Source organism: Hyperolius riggenbachi, chromosome 8 (genome assembly GCF_040937935.1).
Source record: "Hyperolius riggenbachi isolate aHypRig1 chromosome 8, aHypRig1.pri, whole genome shotgun sequence".
NCBI lineage: Eukaryota > Metazoa > Chordata > Amphibia > Anura > Hyperoliidae > Hyperolius > Hyperolius riggenbachi.
In genome coordinates this window covers 50,627,485-50,642,115 of record NC_090653.1, presented here as the reverse complement: position 1 = coordinate 50,642,115, position 14,631 = coordinate 50,627,485, and the positions used below count along the sequence as shown (strand labels likewise).

Below are 14,631 nucleotides of genomic sequence, written 5' to 3'. Positions count from 1 at the left end.
TATTGTTTAACTGCTTCCGGACATAGCAGATTGAAATCTATACCCTGTTTGGGACCTGTTGTCTCTGCTAAGGTGTAGATTTCAATGACCGCTCCATACGCGCCCACTGCTTTCGCTTCTACCGCCGCCACTGCCGATCACGCCACTCTCCCGTCACTGCACACCACTCGCTCTGCCGTCTCTGACAGCAGAGCTCTGTGAGCCGACGAGGAGCCGATTTCATTGGCTACTGACCCCGTGAGCCAATCGGCTCTAAGTGATCACAGGGTCATTAAGATTCAGAGGCTTCTGTCTACTAAGGTAAGTATCTAAATTTGTCCCCTACGTTTGTCACAGGTTTGCTCTGTCTTGGTGGTAGTAGGGGTGTCTCAGCACCCTAGAGAAAAAAAAAGACACAGGAGACAAAAAAATGGAAGTCCAATAGCGCAATATGTTTTCATATACAGGATATCAACTTGTAAGGTAATTGTACTACTCACAAAGGCGGGTTGCAGAGGGGCAACAGACCACAAGAAGCAGGTGGAGACAACAAACCCGACTCCACTCGGGGTGGTCCAGCCGGGCCAGGGTGTGGTCGCTCTCCTTGGTAAAAGTGACAGATTATCGCTATGGTTTAAACCATGTGTGCTCTGTCTAAACCCTCAACAGTGTGTTTTGGGGGGTATGTAAAGCACAATTTGGGTAAAGAGGCGCCCCAGTGTGAATAAAATTGGATTAAAAACTAGATAAAATTAAAAAAAAATGAGGTAGCTTACCTCAATGATGAGATCTTTGTATAAACAAAGATTTATTTAGCACAGGCAATGCATTTCATGGGTCTAAGCCCGCTTCCTCAGGACAATAACAGTGCCAATTGCAAATAGCCGAACAGCAACGGGAGCCTCTCAAGGGTAAGCAAAAGGTAAGCCACCTAATTTTTTTCGATTTTATCTTGTTTTAATCCAATTTTATTCACACTGGGGTGCCTCTTTACCCAAATTGTACAATAAAAGAATGATAGCTGAGTGAGTTGTGTGCCCCCTCCTACATTGCGCCCTGAGGCTGGAGCCTCTTTCGCCTCTGCCTTGGCCCAGCCCTGAACAAAAGATTACAATTAAAAAAAAAATATACACCGCCCAATCTATATCTCATCAACCAAATGTCAATAATACAATGTATTGTCATAAGAAAGGAAAGAACACAAGATATCAGAATATTTTATCTTTATTGAGAACATTGAGCAATGTTTACAGCTGTAGGAGGAGAGGACCAGCCGGAGGCCTGTTGGGTTGGTTCACAGTATAGCAAGTTGCTGTCATCACCAGTTCTTGTGAACGATCTGTAAATAGAAAAAGGAGAGAGTATTTTCATGTGCTGCCCTGGCTAGAACTTATATATATATATTGTGATCAAGAATTCTATGCCTATTATGGTAAACTTGCACAAAGTTTTGCACACGACACATCTGTTCTTTTTACAATTTGTGTACTTAAAGTTTCTGACTGTGTGACTTCTTGCAGGCTCCATCCAGTAGCTCTTTATTGCAAGGAGAATGGTACTTTCTTCCCCAGAAAAGAGCAGACCACCTGACCCAGCCCAGCTCCTCCCACTGCACTCTTTGTGGCCAGCACTGCATGTATCTCTTCCTATAATTTCTGTAGTGTCTTTATCAAATCAACTTGTATCTCTCCTAACCCTTGCTCTCTCTGCAATGTTCATCTGTGCCCTTTTAACTTCCTCCCTGACTACTTCATTTAAGTGATGGGATGGGGGAGGAGCTTGGACAGTTCACAGGCTACTATTTAACTTAACCAAGCTGCATCTGACACTTGCCAAGGGACTCAGTTTTACAAACCCAGCCAGCCAGGTTATCAAAAACATGCTTTGAGAATTATGATATACAGGATCTTCTCAAAAAATTTGCATATTTTGATAAAGTTCATTATTTTCTGTAATGTACTGATAAACATTAGACTTTTATATATTTTAGATTCAAATACACACAACTGAAGTAGTTCAAGGCTTTAATTGTTTTAATATTGATGATTTTGGCATACAGCTCATGAAAACCCAAATTTCCTATCTCAAAGCTGTATGGAGATGAAGATTTCATTTTTCAGCACGACCTGGCATCTGCTCACAGTGCCAAAACCACTGGTAAATGGTTTACTGACCATGGTATTACTGTGCTCAATTGGCCTGCCAACTCTCCTGACCTGAACCCCATAGAGAATCTGTGGGATATTGTGAAGAGAAAGTTGAGAGACGCAAGACCCAACACTCTGGATGAGCTTAAGGCCGCTATCGAAGCATCCTGGGCCTCCATAACACCTGAGCAGTGCCACAGGCTGATTGCCTCCATGCCACGCCGCATTGAAGCAGTCATTTCTGCAAAAGGATTCCTGACCAAGTATTGAGTGCATAACTGAACATAATTATTTAAAGGTTAACTTTTTTTTGTTTTAAAAACACTTTTCTTTTATTGGTCGAATGAAATATGCTAATTTTTTGAGATAGGACATTTGAATTTTCATGAGCTGTATGCCAAAATCATCAATATTAAAACAATAAAAGGCTTGAACTACTTCAGTTGTGTGTATTTGAATCTAAAATATATGAAAGTCTAATGTTTATCAGTGCATTACAGAAAATAATGAACTTTATCACAATATGCTAATTTTTTGAGAAGATCCTGTATATTCCACATTGGCAAGTCTACCGGCTAACTCTCTCCATCCTTCTCATGCCGTCTGCTTTTTATGTGAAGACACAAGACAGTTGCATTGTGTGTTCAGCAAGCCTGAGGACAGCAGGATACTCCACTCCCAGAGCAGACAGTATGACTCATCACAAAGGAGTTGTGTGAGGAGGGAGTTAGCAGAGAGACTAGGCAGAGCTGCAGATCTGACTATGCTTTGGTCAAACTTCAACACGGTTTTCAGCTGGCCGGATTAGGAGGAGAAAAAAAAATCACAGAATTAAAAACGGCAACAGTTCTTTTACTAAACCCTTCTTTTTCAAGATATAGTAGTGCATTGACATACAGTACTTGTGTCCACCACAGGATACCTTTGAAGGAAACCTACAAAGGTAAGGAGTGGCACACCTTGCTGTATAAATCCGGGTGCAGAACCAAGGCACCACCCTGTATCTGTCCAGAAAGTCCAAAGGATTGGTCCGCACACCAGCTTCTCAAAGAGAAAAGCGTCGTTTATTTTTCCATGATGTGTTAAACATTATACATGACAATTGTTTCGGGGCCACATAGGGTCCCCTTCTTCAGAAAAGTGCACTCAACTCAACTACGCTTTGCTCATTGAGAAGCTGGTGTGCGAACCAATCCTTTGGATTTTCTTTGAAGGACACCTGAGATGAATAAAATGAAAGCATTTATACTTACCTGGGTTTTCCTCCAGCCCCCCCTCCAGGCTGTGGGCTCCCTCGCCGTCTTCCTGGGCCCTTCCGATCCTACGCTGGCTGTCCCGGTATATTTGTTCATTCGCGCTCAGTCATGCTTGCGTGGCCCAGCCGCACACTTGCCCCGCCGCGATCCCATGGCCAAAGGTTTGCAATCGAGGAGGCGCGTGGCCTGGAGCAGCACATGCGCAGTAGCCCTGGGGATTATGGACTTAGCTGCAGAAGCTTATCGGATAGGAGCGGGAGGACGCCGAGGTAGCTGACGGACTACAAGGGGCTGGAATAAGCCCAGTCTCAGGTTTACTTTAAGGCTTCTTACCAACTTTTTTCGGGAACCTGATGCGACGCGATCCGCAGGGACATCAGCTGTGCATATTCTGGCCGAAAAGGCACAGTAATGCCAATGCTGCCGTTATGCCACACCACAAACCACCATTGTGAACGCTGTGAATGGGATTCAGAGTTTGGACAGTTATAATGATCTACAATGTGATGACATGACTGTATTTCAATAAATGAACTTGAACTATATTTTACATCAAGAATAAAAGTAGATTGTCCATGAAAAAATAAAACATCCCCTGAAAATAAGCCCTAATGCATATTTTGGAGCAAAAATGAAAGTAACACCCTGTCTTATTTTGGAGGAAACACAGTAGGAGCACATACTGAGGGCCTTTGTGGGGAAAAAGGAAGGCAACTGAAGTGAGAAGAATTTGGAGGATGCCATATTTATTTCCTTTTAAGCAATACCAGTTGCCTGGCAGCCCTGCTTATCTATTTGGCTGTACAAGTAGTAATGTCTGAATAACACCAGAAACAAGCATGCAGCTAATCTTGTCAGATCTGACAATAATGTCAGAAACACTTGTTGCTGCATCCTTGTTCAGGGTCTATGGCTAAAAGTATTTTAGGCAGAGGATCAGCAGGATAGCCAGGCAACTGGTATTGCTTAATATGAAATAAATATGGCAGCCTTCATATACCTCTCAGTTCAGTTGTCCTTTAAAGGGAATGGGTAATTTGTCCAACTGCACTTAAAGAGTACCTCTGGTAAAAAAAAAGGCAGAGCTTGTCATGATGAATGATGTATGGGGGGGGGGGGGGGGGGGGGGGGGGGGTCAAGGTTAAACACTTTCCTGTTCTGGCGTCATTCCTCCAGGTGATTGTTCCGTCCCCTCAATATTGCATCATTGGCAATCTTTTTTTTAATTTTCCACTGAGGCTCTGAAGAGCTTCGGCAGTCTTTTGTAAACATGGCTGCAACTGCACTGCCGAGGGAGGATAGGGAGTGTTGAGCATCACCTCCTGTAACCTGAACATGTTAGATGATGTATATATTTAAAGGTCAACTATAGCAAGAGGCATGTGGAGGCTGCCATATTTATTTCCTATTAAACAATACCTGTTGCCTGTCAGTGCTGCTGATCTATTTGGCTGCAGTAGTGTCTGAATAACACCAGAAACAAGCATGCAGATAATTCAGTCAGATCTGACAATAATGTCAGAAACACCTGATCTGCTGCATGCTTGTTCAGGGTCCATGGCTAAAATCATTAGAGGCAGAGGATCAGCAGGATATCCAGGAAACGGGTATTGTTTAAAAGGTAATAAATACGACAGCCTCCATATCCTTCTCATTACAGTTGTCCTTTAAGCCTGAGACCCCCCGGCAAACAAATTAAGTTGTATGTCATTTTTTTTTTAGATTTTATCTGAGGTACTCTTTAATAATTACAACTGTCTTTGAGATTAAGTTATCTGTAGATCAGGGGTCTCAAACTCGCGGGTCCGCGGGCCATTTGCGGCCCTCGATACAATATTTTGTGGCCCTCGCCTGCAAAAGCTTCCATGTAGTTCGATTCAGTGCTCCCAAGTAATCCACCGCATCCCCGCCGCTAAACGAGGGCTGCAGAGCCCCCAAATCGCCCGGGGGGCAATCCGCCAGCATTTCCTGGAAGGGGCAGAGCTTTCAACTTCAGCTCTGCCCCTCCTGACGTCAATCGCCACACGGATCGCCGCCTCTCCCCGCCCCTCTCTGTGAAGGAAGAGTAGGAGGGGCGGGCAGAGGCGGCGATGCGCCGCGCTTGTGAAATTCCTTATGCGGCCCAGCCTCATCCTGACTTTGCCTCCTGCGGCCCCCAGATAAATTGAGTTTGAGACCCCTTCTGATTCTGATCTAGGTTATACAGTAAACACAACCCACCCTGATAATATATCCTATAATCAAAATATTCAGTACGTATATAAACCCTTTCCTCAAAATGTCACCTTGTAGAACTTACAGATCTGACGCTGGACAATCAGCTGAGAAGGGTTTGGATCACAGCCAGCAAAAATATTCCCCACAATGCTTCACAAGCTAGAGAGAAATCATACAAAAAAGTTGTTAGTTCTTAGATTTGTACAGTCCTACTAATGCTGAAGTAAATGTATGTGTTGATGATGCTCTAAGAGGAGGGTGTGGTCCTGCAGGAGTCAACAAAGTGTGGGAAGCGTGCACTCTCTGGTCCAGTTACAGTAGTAAGCACTGTGCTCTATTTATATACTAGTGGTTCTTGGCCAGCAAGGTAGAAACTAGGACAGGTATGGGCAAACTCGGCCCTCCAGCTGCTACTGAACTACAAGTCCTACAATGCATTTGCCTTTGAGTCATGACTGTGGCTGTCAGACTCCTGCAATGCATTGTTGGACTTGTAGTTCCTTAACAGCTGGAGGGCCAAGTTTGCCCATGCCTGAACTGGGATATAGAAGGCTTAAAGGATAACTGTACTTACAACCGTAAGTACAGTTCTCGATCATGCATAAATGTTAGCGATGGGATTAGATGGATACTCCAATTTAAACTTGTATGTATAGTTACTTTTTAAGAAGTATACAAGACAAAATGCCCAATTGGACACTGGAATTTGAGGATTTTTGATTGGAAGAATCTCTATGGGGCTGTACGACTTCCGGGTCGCTATGACCCGTAGTAGTACAGCTGGCTGGGCCGGCGGTGCACACTCTCTGCGCATGAGCGTGATGTCATAAGTGACATCACGCACATACGCAGAAAGTGCCCGTCAACAGGCGCGCAATCAAGAACTCGCACCGCCAGGCCAGCGCAGCCGTACTACTACAGGTCATAGCAACCCGGAAGGAGTCAGTGTGAGAGGTTTGCCGGCGAACGGTTCGTGAACCATTCGCCGACATCTCTAGTTTTGATGAATTGAATATCCATCAAAATGTAAAACTGCAGAAGCATAATTAAAATCCTGATGTGCACTTATTATTATGATTTGATTGACAGTAATGGAATGATGCGACCATTTCATCAGTGGCACAATGTGTGCAGCGATGACACAATTTGTTGTGACCAATTCAATTAATTGATAATTATGCCAGTGGCATGGCACACACGTATAATAAATCAAGCATGCGGGTGTCTGGCAGTATTGTTTAACCTTCTGGACCGAAATCTGGGAAGGAGACGCCCAAAAGATATGTAAAATGATTAAACAGTTTAAAAGGCAAGAAAAACGTACCCCAAGACTAATATAAGATACAAAAATGTATTAAACATTGGACAACATGTTTCGCGGGCATATATCAGCTTCCTCAGGTCAAAAAAACATTGGCTCAAGGTAAGAATAAATTGGCACAGAGTGCCTCCTAACAGGGCGGAGGGGGGTGCGGAGGCCTACTGAAGGTATGTGAGTTCTGGGAGTAAGCTTGGAGGCACAGTATGGGCTCTTTCACATTATATACATTTGTATGCATTTTTTAAATACAGGCTTATGTGTTGAATTGTGTTTTCTAAATTTGCTGCTAAATGATTTTTGTAGCCAATAATGCTTGCCCCATACACAAACACACACACACCCCTACCTGGAAATACACGGAAAAGCATATGGGCATGGAAGAATACACAGCACATGAATGTAGCTAGAAATCATTGGCCCAACAGTTGCTCCCCCCCCCCCTCCCCCCCCCCCAAAAAAAAAAAAAATTAGAAGGCACGTTTCTCCCAGCACACACCAGTTTTAGCAGCCTTTCAGCTTGGTAGCCAGAAGTGCCCCGTCCACAGTATTATTCAGCCCCAAGTAGCCCCCAGGTATAAGTAACCAGAAGTACCCCCCATTATTAGGAAGCCCCAGGTAGCCGATATGGGCAGCTAGGTAGTCAGAGGGGCCACCAGTATTAGGTAGCCAGTTGTGCCCCCCAATATGGATAGCCAAAAGGGCCCCCAGTATTGGGTAGCATCTCTGAGGTATAGGTAGTCAAAGGTTGTCCCCGAGTATAGGTAGCATGCCTCAGTTTGGGTTGCCAGAGGGGCTTCCAGTATAGGTAGCTCCCCAGTATAGGTAGTCAGAGATCCCATTTGTATAGGCAACCAGAAGTAAGCCCCCAGTATAGGTAGCCAGAGGAGCCCCCAGCATTAGGTAACCAGAAATGGGGCCCCAGTATACGTATCCAGCTGCTATGGGAATCCCTATACCACAGATAAAGCAAGCAAATATGATTTTTTTTTTTACAAATGCAACAATGTGGAGTAAAAGAACACTAAGTTGCAGCCTGTAAGATTTCTCTAAGGTTACACATATATTTTCTGCCTTAGATCAGGAACAGTTTTCAACTTACTCATTGTGGCTGCTTTATTCGTGGTTGTTGTTGTTGTTGTTTTGGTTGTTGTACTGGCAACAAAAGGTGTGGTGGTGGTCATATTTTTCTTGGTTGTAGCAGGAGCAACACTAGAGGCAGGGGTTCCAAGTTTTTTGCCTCTAGTACTTGCAATCCTGGTGGCAGAGGTTACACGTTTTTTGGCTGTTGTGGTGGCAATGCTGGTGGCAGTAGTTTCAAGTTTTTTGGCTTTTGTAGTGGCAATACTGGTGGCAGTAGTTTCAAGTTTTTTGGCTTTTGTAGTGGCAATACTGGTGGCAGAGGTTCTAAGTTTTTTGGCTGTTGTAGTGGCAATGCTGGTGGCAGTGGTTACAGTTTTTTTGGCTGTGGTACTAACCCGGGTGGCAGTGGTCGCAACACTTGGGGTGGTGGGAATCAAGATTTGCTCAACTTCAATCTGAAATTTGATCATTGTAAGAGTACTTATAACATATGCTAAAGAATTCATACGACCTATGACATGTACAGTCACTGATGCCTTGTTTGGTACCCCTGCAGTCGTATAGTGAGATACGGTAATCTTGCTAGAATTGGAAGCTATCGTCAGGAAGAAATTTTCATCTGTGACGTTGGAGGAGCTGATAAGCTCTTCTCCTTGGTAGACACTCACGGCCAGCTCTGGTTCTTCTGTGCAGGAGGGGTTGGTGCATGGCGTTTCTTTTCCATACCGTTGGGTTGATATTAAAAACATTGTTGAGTTTTCTGACGTTGCCAAAGAACTTGTAAGCGTTCCAGTGTTTTTGTTCAGTTGGGTTGGTATCCAGACAGTAACAGTCAGTGCTGTGTACTTATACTTGAGGGATGGCTCATTGGCTCTTGTTGTCTTCTCGGTTGCCGCTAACTCTTGTTCTGATGGTGCTTTAGGGTCTGCAGATGTTACTGCTGGGAAAAGGTAAAAAGAGCCATTATTTCATATTTTACTGTACAAGGAGAGTTGTACTTTTAAATCTCTCATTGAAAGATTTAGGCTGGATTCACACTTAGATGCGTTGCCATGAGTTGTGTTGAGTTGTATTGCATCCCATAAAAAAAAAAAATAAAAAAAAATGCTGCAATGCAAGTATGACACAACTCAACGCAACACATCTATAGAAGCAAGCCTCAAAGTTCATTTTCAGGAACAAAAATTTCCTGCAATACATACATTTTACAACCCTCACCCCACCCTTCATGTGCGCACTATATTCAAAGCCTGAATGAACGACTGGCAGAACACCACCCTACCAGCCTCGAGCCGAGCCTCCATGCATTAGCCAGTACCAGGGCTAGATCTACCATAAGGCACTGTAGGCATGTGCCTACAGACGCCTGATGATGGAAAGGTGGCTCACTCCCCTTCCCAACTGCCTCCCTCCTTCCATATGCAGAGTTCTGATGAGAGTGTAAATTAGTGGTTACTTACCTCTCAGCATTCCACTGACGAGATCTCCCTTCAGTCAGGGGCACCTCTAGCTACTTAATACTGAAGTTCCTCGAACTACCTAATAATAAGGGACACCTGTATCTACCTATGACGGGCAAGGGAAGCAAGGGAGAAGTGACAGCTGGGCAAGCCAGGACACTTGCAGTGCGGTTCCGTGGGGGTTTGTAGGTTCATGAAAGGGAAGTCTAGGGTGCCAGGACGTCTATGCCTATAGGCTCCTGTGATGTAAATCCGGGCCTGGCCAGTACTGTAGGAATGTTGAGTCCACATACTTCCAAGATGCTTGGCTGTATTGCAGGATGGCTGGTGTGTGGAAGGCTTTATCACAATCTCTTCTATAGTGAACAATGGGAGGGATGGTAAGTGACAGCATGGGTCCCGGCTCATCCTAGAAAGCATTGTGGGAGAGAGTGGGCTATGGGGATCAACAAAGTGTAATGGTTTAGTTAACATTAGCCATGACATCCTCTCTCAGCTGACTGGTGCTCAGAATAGTTCCCAAAGTATTGGAAGATCTATTGTAGGGGGGAGGCTCAGAAAACGACAACTCCTTCAGTGCCTCACAGCTGTCTACTGTGTAGTTAGATCATGCCACCCTGCTCAGGCATTGTTACAGATCTCACTATAGCATCACCTTGCTCTGTCATTCAGTTAGACACTCATACAAATCTCTGCAGTGGGATGTCATGCAGAGTCATGAGACAGAGGCTGGGGGCTGGAATGAGTTGTCTGGGATCCGTCCCCACAGGAGCAGCTTGTAAAGAGCAAGTAAAGATTAAAGCATGCCTGCCAACTAGCCGAGTAGCTAATTTTATCACCTGAGTTAGGCAAACAATATCTAAAGCTCACCATACAACCATTGATTTTGATCACCCAAATGGGCTCCACCAGCCAGCCTTCGTGCCAAAATTCATAAGTGAGGCCTTGTTCACATTGCGTTCCGTTTGAGTATCCGTCTGCCGATTTTTTAAGCGTTTTTTTTTTTTTTTGGTTCCCAGCGATTACCTGCGTGATGTTTTTTTTTTCTGGGCTACTTTTCTAAGCAGTTTTGCCTAGCGATTGCGTTTTTTCACTTCCTGACATCAGTCAGAAAGTGAACTCTTTGATCCGGAAAAGAATAAATACAATGTATTTATCCTTAAAAATGCGAACGCAATCGCTGCACAAAGCGTTTTTGTGAGCGTTTGCGTGTTTCCTATACCTTCCATTGAGGCAAAATCGCCTCAAAAATGGCCCATGCACCGCTTCTCTAAAGGGGATCAGGAATGAACCACTCAGATGTGAACTCTTCCCATAGAGAAGCATGGTGTAGCCGCTTTCAGGGCGTTTTTTTAAAAAGTCAGCACTTAAATTTGGCCAAAAATGCCTCTAGTGTGAACGAGGCCTGAAAGATGTCATTTTGAACTTTAAACCACACTTGTCCTTTCTGTCTTCACTACTTTCTATCATATTAACATTTGAAATTAAGAAATATATCAATTTAAAGGGTGGAAATAAAGTTTGGAGCCGATAAAACAAATTTTTTTTTTGCAGTGGAAAAATACATATATTTACATAGATCTGTATACAAGTCCTGAAAAAGGGACATACGAGGGAGAAAGAGGGACAGAGGGATTTGGTTCCCAAAGCGGGACTGTCCCTCCAAAAAAGGTACAGTTGGCAAATTTGCAATACTCTACTGCTGCAAATATACATGTTTGCATTTGCATTTTAAATTTTATAGTTGTTCGTCATGGTGGTCCTTAAAGAGACTCTGAAGCCAAATAAAATCAATGCTTTTAACTTTTATTAATGTTAAGCACTATTGCTAGTTCAAAAATGCCACATCCCTGCGGCAAAACGAGGGGTTTAAACCCCTAAATCCCCAGTGCTAACTGCAGGGAGAACTTCCTGAATGAGGCAGAGCCTAGGGCTGTAGCTCTGCCTCTTCGCGCGTCAATCCCCGCTGATTAACACCTCTCCCTGCCCCTCTCAATCTTCCTTCACTGAGAGGGGCAGGGGAGAGGCGGAGATCCGCAGGCAAATTGACGCGAATAGAGGCAGAGCTGCAGCTCAAAGCTCTGCCTCCATGGGCAGCAAAATCCACGACCAAGAAAGTCGTGGATTTTGCACAGGGGATTTGGGGGGTATAAACCCCTCGTTTTGCCACCAGGATGCAGCGTTTTAGCACTAGCTAATAGTGCTTAACATTAATAAAAGTTAAAGGAACTCTATCAAACCAAGTGTTCTAAAATTACAATGATCAAATAATGTCTAAGAAGCTGTGTAATCATTTTCCTACTTTTCATGTTAAATATCAGAGGCAAAAACTGTAATTCATTTGCAGAGGTATGAATCTGTAAGAATCTATGCAACCTGACATGCTAAGAACAGTGAAATATTGAAACAGATTACCTGACAGTCTTTTGTTTTCATATATCAGGTTTCACACACACAATTACAGATGTTTATGTTGCACATAAGTAAAGCAGAGGACACCGAGAGCCCAATATAGTGTAGTATGTATTGAAGTACGTGGAAAAGTTAATGCGTGAGAATTACATACTCACAAACCAGGGTTACCTTCCAGGCAACCACAGTACATGCAGGTGAGGAGATTAGACCTGTCCCCACTCAGGATTAAAGTGATCCTTAAGCCAACTGAAAAAAATGAGATTTACTCACCTGGGGCTTCCCTCAGCCCCCAGGAGCCGATCGGTGCCCTCGCAGCTCCGCTCCGATGTCCCAGGACCCGCCGGCGAACACTTCCGGTTTGGCCGTCACCGGCCGACAGGCATGGGAACGCGAACAATCACTCGCGTTCTCATGCCTGTCGGCCGGTGATGGCAAAACCGGAAGTCGTCGCCGGCGGGTCCTGGGACATCGGAGCGGAGCTGCGAGGGCACCGATCGGCTGCTGGGGGTTGAGGGAAGCCCCAGGTGATTAAATCTAATTTTTTTCAGTTGGCTTAAGGATCACTTTAAGAAGTCGGTCTCTGTAGATCAGAAAGAAAGGGGTAGGTCACCCCTCCACCAGGGGTGAACACAATATAATTGCTAGTAGAACAGAGGGGCCAGCAGGATAAAAAGATCTAAAAACTTTAAAAATGCTTTGGAGGCAGCAGTGGACTTACCTCCAAGAAGCAGACACAATGGCTGTCAGTTCACACAAATAACTTTATTGTATACTCCCCAAAAAACATGTTTCGCAGGCATAGCCCCCTTCATCAGGCAATATAAATAGGGGTACAGACAGTAATTTGTCAGGAACCCAAGTAGCGCCTCTGTGAAAGGGCCCTTGATGTTAAAGGAACTCTATCAAACCATGTGTTCTAAAATGACAATGTGCAAATAATGTCTAAGTAGCTGTGTAACCATTTTCCTACTTTTCATGTTAAATATCAGAGGCAAAAGCTGTAATTCATTGTGTGTAGATTTTAGCTACGTTTGGAATGTCTCATTTGAATCTGTAAGAATCTTTGAAACCTGACATGCTAAGAACAGTTTATATTGAAACAGATTAACTGACAGGCTTTTGTTTTTCTATATCAGGTTACACACACACAATTACAGATGTTTATGTTGCACATAAGATACATTTCCTCTGCTCTCTGTCAGAGAAATCTCTGCCTGTCTCTGACTGAGCTCTCTGCACATATAGGGCTTGATTCACAAAAGAGTGCTAATTGTTAGCACGGCCGTTTTCGCGCGAATAGAATTTTGTGCGCAAAATCGTTATCGTTTTCACGTGAAAACAATAACTATTTAGCGTAAAAATTCGCGTTTGTGCGTGAAACCTTTAAATTCGTGATCGCGCGCAAACGTGAACATTTGTAAATCAAGCCCATAAAGTGAATAATGCACTGTGAAGGGAATCCCCCCTTCCCTCATGGCTGAGTCTGCCATCAGAATTTCAGCAAACTGCCCTCAGAAAAGTGTGAAAGGGATTAGATAACAGTAAACAGAGAGATAAGGATTCAGAAGTATACACCAACACTTAGCAGCACTTCCCAAACATTTCCTATCTCAATTGAAAAAAACATGTCAATCGATAGTGCGCAATTTGACGCACCGCCCCAGTGTGAAAGGGCCCTCGATGTTAAGTATAGGACAAGTGGAAAATCGCTCTAAATAACGCTAGAACAGAGTGATTTTCGAAGCGTTTTTTAGCAAAAGCAGGTCACTTTCAGGTCAAAGTGTCAATTTTTTTTAAAAAAATCTGTACACCAAAACGCTCCTAAAATCACTAGGCAAATGCCTGAAATCGCTTAGCAAAATCACTTCAAAAATCGCTAATGTTTGCAATTACACTAGCGATTTTCTTCCTGTACTGGAAACAATAGGAGACTCGTATCTTTGCTACTAATGATCTATTTCTTAGCTCTACTACACATACTAATCATTATATCATAATTTTATTTTCACTTCTGGTTTGTTTTTAATTGTTTTAAGACATAAAGTTACATAGTTTTGTAGTGAGCATAGAAGGCTTTGAATCAAGATGATTATTGGCTAACATAAAAGAAAAAAAAAGTTAACTTTTGGCTGATAAGCCTTCTTCAGACTCTTCCTGTATGCTGACACAGCTTATATACATTTCAGCATCAATAAACTGAGCTGTCAGTGGTTTAGTCCCTTTGCTTGAATCCATTTTACTTGACAGTTATTACACTGAAAACCTGGACCTTTTTCTAAATTCTGTACATTAACCACTTGAGGACCTAGGGCTTTCTACCACTTAAAGAGTAACTGTTAGCCCCCAAATTGAAATTTAAAACACTATTGCAATGTTTTATTTATTATATAAGTGAGCCAAAAAGCCAATGTAGAAGCCGATCTATTCGCACCACAAACAGCTGACCGCTCTGACAGGGAGAGAGAGCGGCAGCACTTCCAGAGCAGCACCGCAGAGCAGCCGGCGCCGTGCATCTCTCTCACATGTGATTCTCTCACATGTGACTCGGCGGCGGCTGCTCTGCGGTGCTGCTCTGGAAGTGCTGCCGCTCTCTCTCCGTGTCAGAGCGGTCAGCTGCGGTGGGGAGAATATATTGGCACCTGGTCCTGGGGGGGAGAGGGGGGTCGGCCAGACATAGGCATGCTCTGCATGCTACAGTATCTGATATGCGGCTTGCGTCCGGAGCTGGGGGAAAAGGTTACATAGTAACAAAATTA

At 43.8% G+C, this 14,631-nt stretch overlaps 1 long non-coding RNA gene across 1 annotated transcript; it reads right to left on the bottom strand.

Annotated features, from left to right (window-relative positions):
• Positions 1 to 1,237: 1,237 nt before the first annotated feature.
• LOC137528141 (uncharacterized) lies at positions 1,238 to 8,209 on the bottom strand. The gene is made up of 3 exons (XR_011023284.1): positions 8,020 to 8,209; positions 5,682 to 5,758; positions 1,238 to 1,318 (listed from the first exon to the last, which is right to left on the bottom strand). It is a non-coding gene; the product is annotated as an uncharacterized lncRNA (long non-coding RNA).
• Between the last annotated feature and the right edge of the window lie 6,422 nt (positions 8,210 to 14,631).